The sequence below is a fragment of the Ovis aries genome, chromosome 23 (assembly GCF_016772045.2).
Source record: "Ovis aries strain OAR_USU_Benz2616 breed Rambouillet chromosome 23, ARS-UI_Ramb_v3.0, whole genome shotgun sequence".
NCBI classification, from domain to species: domain Eukaryota; kingdom Metazoa; phylum Chordata; class Mammalia; order Artiodactyla; family Bovidae; genus Ovis; species Ovis aries.
In genome coordinates, this window is record NC_056076.1 from 40,608,882 (window position 1) to 40,621,837 (window position 12,956).

At 45.7% G+C, this 12,956-nt stretch overlaps 1 pseudogene; it reads left to right on the forward strand.

Moving 5' to 3' along the window:
• The first annotated feature begins 399 nt into the window (after positions 1-399).
• LOC114110410 (leucine-rich repeat-containing protein 30-like) lies at positions 400-11,958 on the forward strand (annotated as a pseudogene).
• Positions 11,959-12,956: the final 998 nt, after the last annotated feature.

Consider the following 12,956-nt stretch of genomic DNA (forward strand, 5'->3'; position numbering starts at 1 on the left):
ACCCTGGCCTGGAGGATTCCAGGCATCGAGACTCCTTCTGCTACTTGTTTTCACAATCCGTGATTCACAGCAATTTGAATCGGGTGTGTGTGTGTATTACTTCTACCGATTCCTGGCTGTGAGATCATATAATAATAGCTTTGCGACCAGCATTCAGCCCAGCTCTGCTCTGGGGTCGGGATGAGCCTGAGACCTGCCGACACCCTGGCTTCAATTTTCCCCTTGGTTTCTCTCTGGAGATGGGCTGGTTAATCGCCCTGCTCAGCTGTGACACCCCAGAGAAGCTGAGAGGGGACAGTCAGAGGCAGCCTCGCCGTGACCTGCTTGCTCACACCAGACCAATAAAGTGCAGGCAGAGTGACAGCAACAGCTGCCCGTGGTGTTCAGAGGGAACCAAGCAGTTCAGTTCCGCAGCCTGGGGGACAAGTGTGCCATTACAGCCCTGCTGCTCTGAGAGAAGCCACCTCAACGCAGTCGGGGGTGCTCGCAGCTCTCGGAGCCACAGTCAGGCATCTGGGACCCCAAGGACCAGGCACCAGGGACCCCGAGAGCCCGGCATTTGGGATTCCCACCCCCTCACCCTCCCCAAGTCCTGCTCCACCTGCGGCACCACCGGCCACGGCTCCCATCACCCGATCGGCTCCCTGCTGGAGTTTAGCAGCGGGTCCGGACTCCATCCCCATCTGTGGCGACAGAGACGCTGGAGGAAGGAGGTACATGGGGGCCAGGCAGTCTGGGGCCCGCCGCAAGGACAAGGGGCCCTTGGGGCGGGGGGCTCCTGCCGGGGAGGCAGAAGTTCTCCTCGTGGGACGATGCTCTGCTTCCTGGGAGGGACCGCGCTGCCTGCTGAAGCGGGGCTGCGCCATGTCAGTTTCAGCCTGGTCACCAAGGGCATGACGGACGCGCCCGACTTCCTGTGGAGCCTGTCCGAGATGCAGAAGCTCAACCTGTCCCACAACCAGCTCCGGGCAGTCCCTCCCGAGCTGGGGAAGCTGACGCGGCTGGTGGTCCTGAACTTGTGCGGGAACCGCCTGAAGACGCTACCCGGGAGGTCAGCCTCCTGCAGAGCCTCAAAGTCCTGTTCGTGCACATGAACGGCCTGACGGAGCTGCCAGCGGAGCTGGGCGCCTGCCGGAGCTTGGAGGTCCTGAGCGCGTCGCACAACTGCCTGTCCCAGCTGCCCACCAGCCTCGCCGACCTGTCCCGGCTGCGCAAGCTGAACCTCAGCCACAACCGCTTCGCTCACATCCCCGTCTGCGTGTTCTCGCTCAAGGAGCTGGACTTCCTGCACGTGGCTCCAACCGCCTGGAGAACATTGCCGAGCATCCAGTGCCTGGCCGGCCTGCAGATCTTCATCGCTGAGGGCAACCACATCCACACCTTCCCACGCTCGCTCTGCCTGCTCACAAGCCTGGAGCTGCTGAACCTGAACAACAATGACATCCAGACGCTTCCTGCGGAGCTCTACATGCTCTGCAAGCTGACCAGGATCGCCTGGAACCCCATGGACAAAGGGCTGCACATTTCCCGCAACCCTTTATCCAAACCTCTGCCGGAGCTGCTGGAGGGGGGTCTGGAGATGCTCGTCAGTTACCTGAAGGACAGAAAACACACCTGATGTGGGTGTTGGAGGCACCGACAGACTCGGACGGGAACTTCCCTAGTCTAAATCCTCTCCTCTTCCTGTTGCTGTGGGTCGAGGCTTGTGTTACTATGTGCTGAGTTGTGCTGAACGCCCCTTTTAACCAGGTGTTTGCTTTTTAGCTCTGTATACTTCTATGAGTGGGCTCCTTAGGTGGCTCAGCTGTAAATAATCCACCTGCACTGCAGGAGATGCGGCTTCGATCCCTGGGTAATGGGAAGATCCCATGGAGGAGGGCATGGTAACCACTCCAGTATTCTTGCCTAAAGAATCCCATGGATAGAGCAGCCTGGCGGGCTACAGTCCGTGGAGTCACAAAGAGTCCGAAACGACTGAAGAGACTTAGCCTGCTGGCCTCTCCCAAAACCTCTCCCAAATATCATCTCCTTCTGAATATCAGTGGATAGAGGACTTGGGTTTTTTCCCAAAGAAAAATAATTCTGATTCTTCTGGGGAGCCGTGGGATTCAGCCTTTGGAAAAGAGGATAGCAGGTATGATTCAATGTTCACCAAAAGTGAAATGTTTACTAAGTACTTACTGTGGGCCAGGTATAGTATAGGAGGGGCTGAGAGCATCCGGTTTCAGTCCCTGAGCTGGCACCCTGCAGCCACATAGCCCCAGCAAGACATGCCCACACCTCTATCTCCATCCAGCATCCCGTGGGACCAAAGAGAAGCCGGCGCCCAGCCCTCCCGGCAATGACCAAATCCAACAGAGCTTCCCCTTGAGTCCCAGGGGAGACAAGCCACAGGAACTTTGCCTCCAAAATGACTGTAGGGCAGCAGTCCAGCCACTCCTGCTGACGTCTGGGGGTGGGTGATGGGTGCAGTGTGCTGGCTTTCAGAGAATAAACACAAACAGAGCCAACACTCAGGGTCCATCTTCTTTCCAATCCGTCTCTTACGCCCAGTCATATCCTCAAGCTTTTCTAGAGATACTGGCCGATGGTTACATTCCCCTGTTGTAATTTCACTCCTCTCTTCCTAGATTCGCCTTCTCGGAGGTGAGCTAACAACCAGGGGAAAAGCTCAAAAGACAGGAAAGAGGAGGTAAGGCATAGACAGCCCACCCCAAAAGTCATTACCTGTTCGTATTCAGAGGAGGAGGATGTTTGCTACTTGGCTTTCACTTGTGGTCCTTTAAAAATTAGCTGAGGCACTTCTCTGGTGGTCCAGTGATTAAGACTCCACTCTTCCCATGCAGACCGTGTAGGTTCAATCCCTGACCGGGGACAAGGGTCCCACATGCCAAGGGGCGTGGCCAAAAGTAAATAAATTAATGAAATAAAACACTTTGGAGATCTCACTTATTTCAAAATTTTACAAATTACAAATGAGTTGAGTGACATGCAAAGCTTTTGGAGAAAAAGCTCTGTAAGAATATTATTTGCTTTGTTTTCAGTTCCAAGAGTTACACGTCTGTTAGTTCAACGCAGAATCAGGATGAGCCATTACCGAGTTCCTGCCACGAGAATCACTGGGCCTCACTGTCACTGTCCCAGCCCTGAGCCCCTGAGATGTCACTGTGTGTTCAGGGTTCAAAAATTAGAATGAACGAGGCAGTGAACGTACAATGCCTTCAGATCCACAGATCTGGATCTGGGGATCCACAAGCCCTCAGGTTTCTTGGCACATTTGTCTACAGGGCACAGCAGACAATAGCAAGACAGGAATGGGGTATGTGGCCAGGATCATCTAATTTCTTACTACCCTTAGTTTAATTCAGTTAAATTCATATTTGTTGGCACCTTTCCTGGGCAGACACCTTGAAAGGAATAAGGCTCAGCTGCTTCTACCAAGGAGCTCCAAGTGTGCCGAAAGAGACAGACGTACGTGGGTTTCCGCAGTGTGGCAAGTCGTGATCCCCGCTAAAGAGAGATTAAAACAAAGATAGCATACTGGATGGTGTGTAGTGCAGGCTGAGCCCCAAGTTTCAGAACCAAAAGTCACAATTGGGATGAATCAGTCAAACCCCGTTTCTTGGCAGCCGTCTCACCCTAATTCCCCCACCCTCTTCGCCCTGCATTGGGAGGGGAGTACAGCCCAGGGGCTGTGGGGCTCATTCTCAGGTGCTGACTTAGGCAGCTTTAGTGGCGGGGGATAGGCTGCCATCTTCTTCTTCTAAGCGCCGATCAAGGAGGGGTGTGTCCATGTAACTTATTCACAGGACAAATGGATTTCCCACCAGACCCCAAAGTCAATATCCCATCCGTCAAAGAGGCCCATTCCTGCCATTATCATCAGATAACCGTTGTTCCGTGAACACCCTGGGTACATGTGCTGAACCACTGCAAACAGATCTCAGCACTCAGCAGTGTCACCGGGAGGCAGCTGAAGTCCCCTCCACATTCCCTCCTCCATCGCCCCCCAGCAGCAACCGGAGATCTGCTTATATCTGCTGGGCACACACAGGCACACTCAGTAACCTCACCCAAGTTCACTTGCTGGAGCCAAGACTATTTAAAGACATCAGTGGAATTCTTACTCGATCTCATGACTCAGAGGGAAACGGCAGTGTGAGGCTTTCTTTGCAGAGCAGGACAGAGGCTGGAGCTGGAGACCATACAGGCAGCTGTCGCACAAACACTGTGCGTGCCAGGATCTCACCCGCTGGTGTCCCCTGGTGTCCGCTGCCGAAGACCCACTTGGGCTCATGCTGAATTTCCATGACCTTGCTCTGGGCCGAGAGTCAGGCTGGGGCACCACCATCACCCTTTTCCTGCTGAGCAATCATTTTATTTCCTCTCCTCACTTTTTCAGTCACTTGATACCTCACAGTAACTCTACTCCAGGGAAAGAACATAACCATATTTTGAAGGTGACCCGAGAGCTTATTATACTTCTCAAGGAAAGGGTGGTATCAGTGTGGTTGGCAGCTTCCATCGGTGCCTTTCAGAGGTATAGAGCGAGGTTTTCTTTGTGAACAGTCAGCATTGAGGACTGCATGAAAGTAATAGCAGTTGCCTGATGGGCTTTAGATATTGATTCTTTGTGAATGCTCCTTTTTTATTGATAAAGGGAAGTGCTGAGCACAAACCTGGTTTACGTGCTTGGTTATTCAAAACACCCATGTGGAGGGAATTTGATACAGCGCTCGGTATCTGCCGTCAAAACCCTAGAGTTTGCTGACGGGCGGTGAAATGCATCTTGCTTATCTTTTGTAGTTTTGATGCTGCCACATTCGAATCACTCCCAGGTATTTCTAAGACTTCTGAAATCAAAGCCCTGAGGCTGACTGCAAGGGCTGTGGAGTACATTTAGCCAAAGAATGCAAGCTAATTGGGGGCTGATGTAGGGAGCTGACTGTTCACATCCTGATAGTGGGGTGGTTGCATGTCACCAGGCTCTCAGTAAGAAGACACCTTTTGAAGCAGCTTACAAACCCACAATTAAGAAGAAATCCTCTGTTCCTAGGAAAGGAAGATGGTTTTGAAAAGACACATCTGTTCGAGAAATAATACCGCTAAATGCATAAAACTGCTGCACATTAGAAAGAAGCGTGGCGTCATTAGTTACTTGTTGGCTGAGTAAATGGCTAATAGAAGTAATGTGCTCTGTTCTCAGACTTGAGTCAATGTACTGCCTCTCTGTAGTAACCAGAGATAGACGGGACACACCTGTCCTTCACAGCAAGACACTCCTGCAAAGGGATCGAGAGGGAAAGCTGTCATTATCTGTACAGATGCTTTAAACCCTTTTCTTGTGGGAATGGTTACTGCATTTTAAAATGCCATTTCCTATGCCTCCAAGCACAGACTGAATATGCGTGTGGATGGCTAAGCGTTACACACAGTGAAAGATGAAAGCCCTGTGGGCTTGGTCCCTGGAAGACAATGCAATCATGAATTTAAGCAAACTCCAGGAGGTAGTGGGGGAGCCTGGTAGGCTGCAGTCCATGGGCTCGCAAAGAGTCGGACACAATTTAGCGACTAAGCAACAACTCCATCCTAAACAATACCTCCTTAGCTATCTGTGGGTTCTCTATCTTCTTATCCCACCGAAGAATTTTATTTTCAGCACCATGTGAGAAACAGAGAAACACAAAATTCCCAGCCTAGATTAAATGTGCAACTAAATATTGATACCATCAGGTAATTATAATCAATCCAAGCACATCAAAATACAACTTTTCATAGATTGTATGAAAATGAAATAAAATTCAGAGGAACATCAAAGCTATTATAAATAGTAATAGGAACAATCTTGACCTTGTTGAGAAAAGAACTTTTTATGAGTGTTCTTTGAAGGTACCCATTAAGTTATACGTTGAATCCAAAGCATTACTAATTTTAAAAAAGGACAGCATAGTAATAAAAGGGAAGCAGAGAGGGTTCATAATGAATTTGTAAGAGCTTGGGCATCATTAGGCGAGCATAACTGGAAGCTATTAGCATCAAGCTTGCTATGCAGATTTTTTTAGTAGTGTCATAGGAATCTATTTGCAAGGAGAGATCTTGCTTCCACTGCTTAAACTTTCTTCTTATTTCAGCACAGGACAGAAAATGAAAGTGAACTTGAGTCTTTCCGGAAAGTGTCAAAGTATTTCTGGATATTTTTGAGGGAAACATACATTATGAAATTTACAGCATGACTGGCTTCCATATGATGAGCTAGTCACCCTTGGAGCATCACAGAGCCCCCCATATTCTTCAGCCTTGAGTAACTTGAGTTCCCCAGAGGAGCCAGGACATGCCACTGGGGCAAATCTGTATTCCAGCCTCAGCGGCAAGGCTCCTGGATGTTGCTGGTCCCCGGACTGCAAAGCCACTGGACTTGTCCTCTTGGCTGACTTGGATTTCACATCCAGCATAGGGAAGACTCAATCGTAAGATTGATTCAATCATAAGATTCAATCATAACATATCCAATGAGCAATGAAAAAGTGAACAAGTCTGTACAGGTGACGTCTCCTGTCCAGGATTCAGTTTTCTACAAAGTGAGGCAACTGAATTCACTTATTTTATTATTTATTATCTTTTAATTCTGTAGGTTAGAAGGTCAACACAGATGGTTCTAAAATCAAGGTTTAGCTGGTCTGTGCTTCTGTCAGCTCTAGGGTAGAATTCATTTCCATTCTCATTCTGGTAGCAAAATTCATTTCTATAGGGTTGTAGGACTGAGGTTCCAGTTTCCTTGATTGAATTCACTTTAAAGTCAACTCACTTTAAGCTTTTCTTAGCTTTGAAATTCAGACTATATATATATATATATACACACACACACACACACATACATATATATAATATACACATATATATTATATACATATTTTTGCTTTGTCTTCTCCTGTCTCATGCCCCAGTGCATAGTTACCTGAGCTTAGAGTCATTGTAATTACTCAAGAAAAGCCAAAAACGTTGACTCAATGGATCAAAATCAGTATCTCCTTGCAGTACCATAAAAATATAATTTACTTTTGGTTGGCTTTCAAAAGTATGAAAAGAGCTAAGGCTTTGTGAAGCGTGAATCCAGGAGTCTGAAGATCTCTAGATTGTATGGGCTCCATCTCTCTTTTATTGGCTTGGAGGTCCAGAGGGAGTGAAAGATTTAAAGCTTCTCTTATGTTTCTGGAAGAGAAGGAATTTTTAATTATCTGTTTCCCATTTTTTGAAGAAAGAATTGGATTTGATGAAATATCATTTGGGTACACAGAGCTGAAATGTCTTAGAGAAGAGAAAGCATAATCTGTTCCAGAGCTTGACCTGAACATTTGTAATGAGTCATGCTTTCTCTACATCCCAGTCCAAATACACATGTGAGTCAAACTTGAATTCGGCTATAAATTTCCCGAAGCAACTCCTTCAAGTAGACAGACATTTGCAAAACAGCTCTTCCTTTGGTTTCTTTGATTCTTAATAACATTACTTCCCTGCCTCCACTGTTTTAATCAAAACCACAAATGGATAATATCTACAGTGTGGAAATTAGAAATTAATGACTGTAATTTGGTTTTGATTTCCCTTCATTCTAGGAGGGCAAATTACAGTTGTGTTGGATAAGAATTCCTGAGTAATCTTAAAATACATAAGTACTTTGAAAATTGAAATTACAGTTCTGGTATGATCCTTCTCCACCGAGGTATGTGAGTACAAGTTCAGGAATATTTTCATCCAGGAAATCACAGGAGTAAAAACAAAGAATCTAGCAAGAAGAAGGAACATTTTCTTTATGCTTTACTTCTCTCACGTCTTCTTATTATTGAAAGGTTGCTGCTGTGAGCCGTGGGCTACGCCGGATTCGTGGCCTCAGGAGGAGCAGAATTTGATCCAGGGCCAGAGACGAGGTTTGACCACTTGGAGCTGTGTAGTAAAAGTTTTATTAAAGTATAATAGACATAGGGAAAGCTTCTGACATAGACATCAGAAGGGGACAGAAAGAGTGCCCGCCAGCTGGCTTTTTGCAAGGCATTTTATGTCTGTTAGCAAGCTTCTAATCAAAAGAAACACCTCAAGGCTGAGGGAGTTTCACCAGGCCCCTCACCCACAATATGCATTTTTGAGATAAGATGGCACAAGGTGTATCATCCCTCAGCCATTAAACAATATACTGGTTTGTTGAGCCATTATCAGCCCAAGGTTTGAGAAAAGAAAAAAAGTTAGTCTTAGGCAGAACCATTTTGAAAGAGCAGTTTCAAAAGCAAATACACAGTTTAATTGACATAGCTGAAGAAAAATATTTCCATAAGAAAAACACATCGGTTAGCTCAAGGCAGAACCAGGTGTCGTCAACACAGAATTAAAAGAAGCCTCTTCTAATTTTGTGCAGAGAAGGAAAAACTGTCTGCAGCTGCAGTTTATTTCCTCCTTCCACTTGGGGACCTCTGGCCTTCCTACCTGTTACCTCTCATTATCATCATGATTACTTTTCTGTTGCTGGTAATCAAGAAATCTGTTTACTCTCCCAGAAATGTATCTAATATGCTTGTTGTAGAAAACTTCAACCGTTCATCTGACCATGTAATATGTTGGTTATAGAAAACTGAGTTGACCTTAGTTTGTAAATGAACTTGTCAAGGTTTCAGGGATTCATCCTCTACCATCATTTTAGCTAACTTACTTCTGTGGCTGAAGAGGCAATGTAATCCTTTTTGATCAGGATGAGCAAGTTCCCCCCTTTTTTTTTCACCACCAAAGTCGAGTCCTTTGTGGTCATCATCTGTTGTGCAAAGGCCAAGGATGAATTTGACAAAATCACATGACGTGCAATAAAAAGTTGACTCAGCAGGTCTGGGGTGAAACTCTGTACGTTTCAAAGAAAGGTCTGGCCTTGGACAAACTTCCTGGGAAATAATCTCTAAGTCTTTGGAATACCCTGCCTCATAAAGACATCTTTGTTTACCTGGGGCCAGGGGTCATACCAGATAGTCTGCACTCACGCTGTGATTGATGGTAGGGTCTTGGGCAACACAATCTGTATAACCTCTGGAGAGGCTGGGAACCCAGGTGCTAAGGTCAGCCACAGAGGAGCTCCATGCCTCCAAGACAAACTCTGAACCAAAACAAACCCTGGAGCCAAGGCTCACCTGAGCCTCCCTGGTTGGCAATAGTGTGTACATGTCACAAATCATTGCTGGGAGAATCAAGTACCGTCAGATTACTCCACCAGGAGATGACAGTGGGAAACCATGCCTGAATATGCTCCTTTTATCTTTGATGATTTTGACTTGTGTCCTTTCCCTGTGTTAAGTCATAACAATGAATATGACAGATTTTCTGAATTTTACAAGTCCTTCTAGCAAATCACTGAGCCTAAGGATGTTTTTAGGGACCCCAAAAAGAATGAGAAAGGAGAGGAGAAAACCCTTGAAAGTGTTGGTTAACAGAAGAGAGGCTCTAGTCACATAGAAATCAGAGCATAGCAAGGCCAGTTCTGAGTGGACACTGATGCCCATTTGCCTTCTTTCTGCTAAATTACAGCCTCCCGCCGCCCTAACTGCCAGGTGATTTTAGTCAGTTCTCAAGAAAGATCGGAGAAGGCAATGGCAACCACTGCAGTACTCTTGCCTGGCAAATCCCATGAGCCTGGTAGGCTGCCGTCCATGGGGTCGCTAAGAGTTGGACATGACTGAGCGACTTCACTTTCACTTTTCACTTTCGTGCATTGGAGGAGGAAATGGCAACCCACTCCAGTGTTCTTGCCTGGAGAATCCCAGGGACGGGGAGGCTGGTGGGCTGCCACCTCTGGGGTCACACAGAGTCAGACACGACTGAAGCGACTTAGCAGCCGCAGCAGCAGCAGCAGCAAGAAAAGATAGATGTTGGTTTTGTTCAAGATTCGCCGAAACAGAGTTGGAAAAGCCTCAGTTCCTCTTCCTTCTCCCTTTTCCTCTCCACGTGTTTTACTTTGTTTAGAACTTAAGGATGGAGAAGGGCATGCCAACCCACTTCAGTATTCTTGCCTGGAGAATCCCATGGACAGAGGAGCTTCAAGGGCAACAGTCCATGGGGGTCACAAAGAGTCAGACGAGACTGAAGTGACTTAGCAGCAGAACTTAAGGAACATGATTCAGTTTGTTTAAATCAAGGATGAGGAGGAGCAAAATCAGTACTCGCGCTAGATTTCCTCTCCAAACTTGGAAAGGAAAATTTTCCCTCCAGTGTATCATTCTAATAAAAACATTTTATTTATTTATTTTTTAATTAATTTAAAAACATTTTATTTTACTTTACAATACTGTTTTGGTTTTGCCATACATTGACATGAATCCACCACGGCTGTACATGAGTTCCCGATCCTTAACCCCTCCCACCTCCCTCTAATAAAAACATTTTAGAATGCAAGATGTGACAAAAGCAGTTTCCCACCTGAGCACTGTATACACCTGCTTCACCTAATGGTGAAGGCAAGAAGTCCAGAAGGCTCTTCTGGTACTCTCTGATGCAATGTGTATTCTGCTGCTTTTCTTGATCTGAATTGCTAGTGTCCCTCCTACTTAAGCTTGGGCTTCCAGGTGGCTGAGTGATAAAGAACCCACCTGCAAACCAGGAGATGCAGGTTCGATCTCTGGGTCGGGAAGATTCCCTGGAGCAGGAACCCACTCCAGTGTTCTTTCCTAGGAAATCCCATGGACAGAGGAGATGGGTGGGGTACAGTCCATGGGACTGCGAAAGAATCAGACATGACTAAGCACGCACACACTTACATGTGAAGCTGAGAAACTGCCCCGTACATTCTGATCTGGTTTTATACAAGTCATAGACAGAAAAGGATGCTCCTCCTGGGATCAATGCAGACTATGATCTATTGTTTCTGGTCCCCCCCACCCCAGCACAGGCTATTTGAAAGAAAACAAAACAAAATGCTGAACAATTTTGAAAAACCAAGAAAAAGTCCTGCTGGCATGCTCATGCACTTATTTTTCCCACATATTGGTCCAAAAACCCCATGATGCTCTGCATCTTGCAGACACAAAGGTCTTGAACAGATTGCACACTCCAAGCTCCAGCCGCAGAGACAGCCCCAGAATTTTATCTTCTCACTGGGAAATTATTTTCCACATATGTTTTGATGATGACAGGCCCTTTTCCATCTTGCTGTTCCTCCTCCTCAGGAGAATAGAAATGTAAGGAATAATTTCTGATTCGATACTTGCCGTTCAGCCCACGTACCACTGCAGTTTAAAAACTGTCTACACACTTGCTAACAACTTACTTTAAATCTATGCTTTGGGGAAATGAGAGACAAAGGGGAAGAGAAGAAAGAACTTAAAATAATACATTTGAGAAGATATGTGTAATATTTGGAAGAGAAGTCCCTAATTCTACTGGCTGTATGACATTATATAAAGCTACATCTATGTGAGTTGGACAAGTTAATTTCTAAGCTAAGTTCCTATAATTCTGTTACTTAGGAAGTCTCAGTGTAAATGAGGATATTTTCCTCTATTCCTTACCTAATTCAAAACTGTCATAGTTCACCATTCATTTGAGGAAAGAATGATCAGTATTTCTGTTTACCAGCTAAAATGACACAGCCTTAGGAAAGGAATAGAAACACAGTTCAACATTCACAGGATTAATCACCTTTGAAATGACAATTTCTGATTTTTCTTATATGCAGAGTACATCATGAGAAACGCTGGACTGGAAGAAACACAAGCTGGAATCAAGATTGCCAGGAGAAATATCAATAACCTCAGACATGCAGATGACACCACCTTTATGTAGAAAATGAAGAGGAACTAAAAAGCCTCTTAATGAAAGTGAAAGAGGAGAGCGAAAAAGTTGGCTTAAAGCTCAACATTCAGAAAACGAAGATCGTGGCATCTGGTCCCATCACTTCATGGGAAATAGATGGGAAACAGTGGAAACAGTGTCAGACTTTATTTTGGGGGCTCCAAAATCACTGCAGATGGTGATTGCAGCCATGAAATTAAAAGACGCTTACTCCTTTGGAGGAAAAGTTATGACCAACCTAGATAGCATGTCGAAAAGCAGAGATGTTACTTTGCCGACTAAGGTCCGTCTAGTCAAGGCTATGGTTTTTCCTGTGGTCATGTATGGATGTGAGAGTTGGACTGTGAAGAAAGCTGAGCGCCAAAGAATTGATGCTTTTGAACTGTGATGTTGGAGAAGACTCTTGAGAGTCCCTTGGACTGCAAGGAGATCCAACCAGTCCATTCTGAAGATCAGTCCTGGGATTTCTTTGGAAGGAATGATGCTAAAGCTGAAGCTCCAGTACTTTGGCCACCTCATGTGAAGAGTTGACTCATTGGAAAAGACTCTGATGCTGGGAGGGATTGAGGGCAGGAGGAGAAGGGGATGACAGAGGATGAGATGGCTGGATGGCATCACCGACCCAATGGACGTGAGTCTGAGTGAACTCCAGGAGTGATGGACAGGGAGGCCTGGTGTGCTGAGATTCATGGGGTCGCAAAGAGTCGGACACGACTGAGCGACTGAACTGAACTGAAACCATAGTTGATTTATATATTGTGTTAGTTTCAGGAGTAAGCAAAGTGAATTTTTTTAGATTCTTTTCCATCATGGGTTATTACTGGAAATTGAACATAGTTCTCTGTGCTATATAGTAAATCCTTGTTGTTTATTTTATGTACAATAGTGTGTATCTGTCATTCTCCAACTCCTGATTTATCCTTTCCTCCTTTCCCTTTGATCGCCATGTTTGTTTTCTATGTCTGTGAGTTTGTTTCTGTTTTGTAAGTAAGTTTATTTGTATTGTTTTTTAGATTCCACATCTAAGTGATATCGTGATATCTGTCTTTGTCTGGCCTACTTCACTGAGTAATGGTAAGCTCTAGGTCCATCCATGTTACTGCAAATTGCATTATTTCATTCATTTTTATGCTAATATC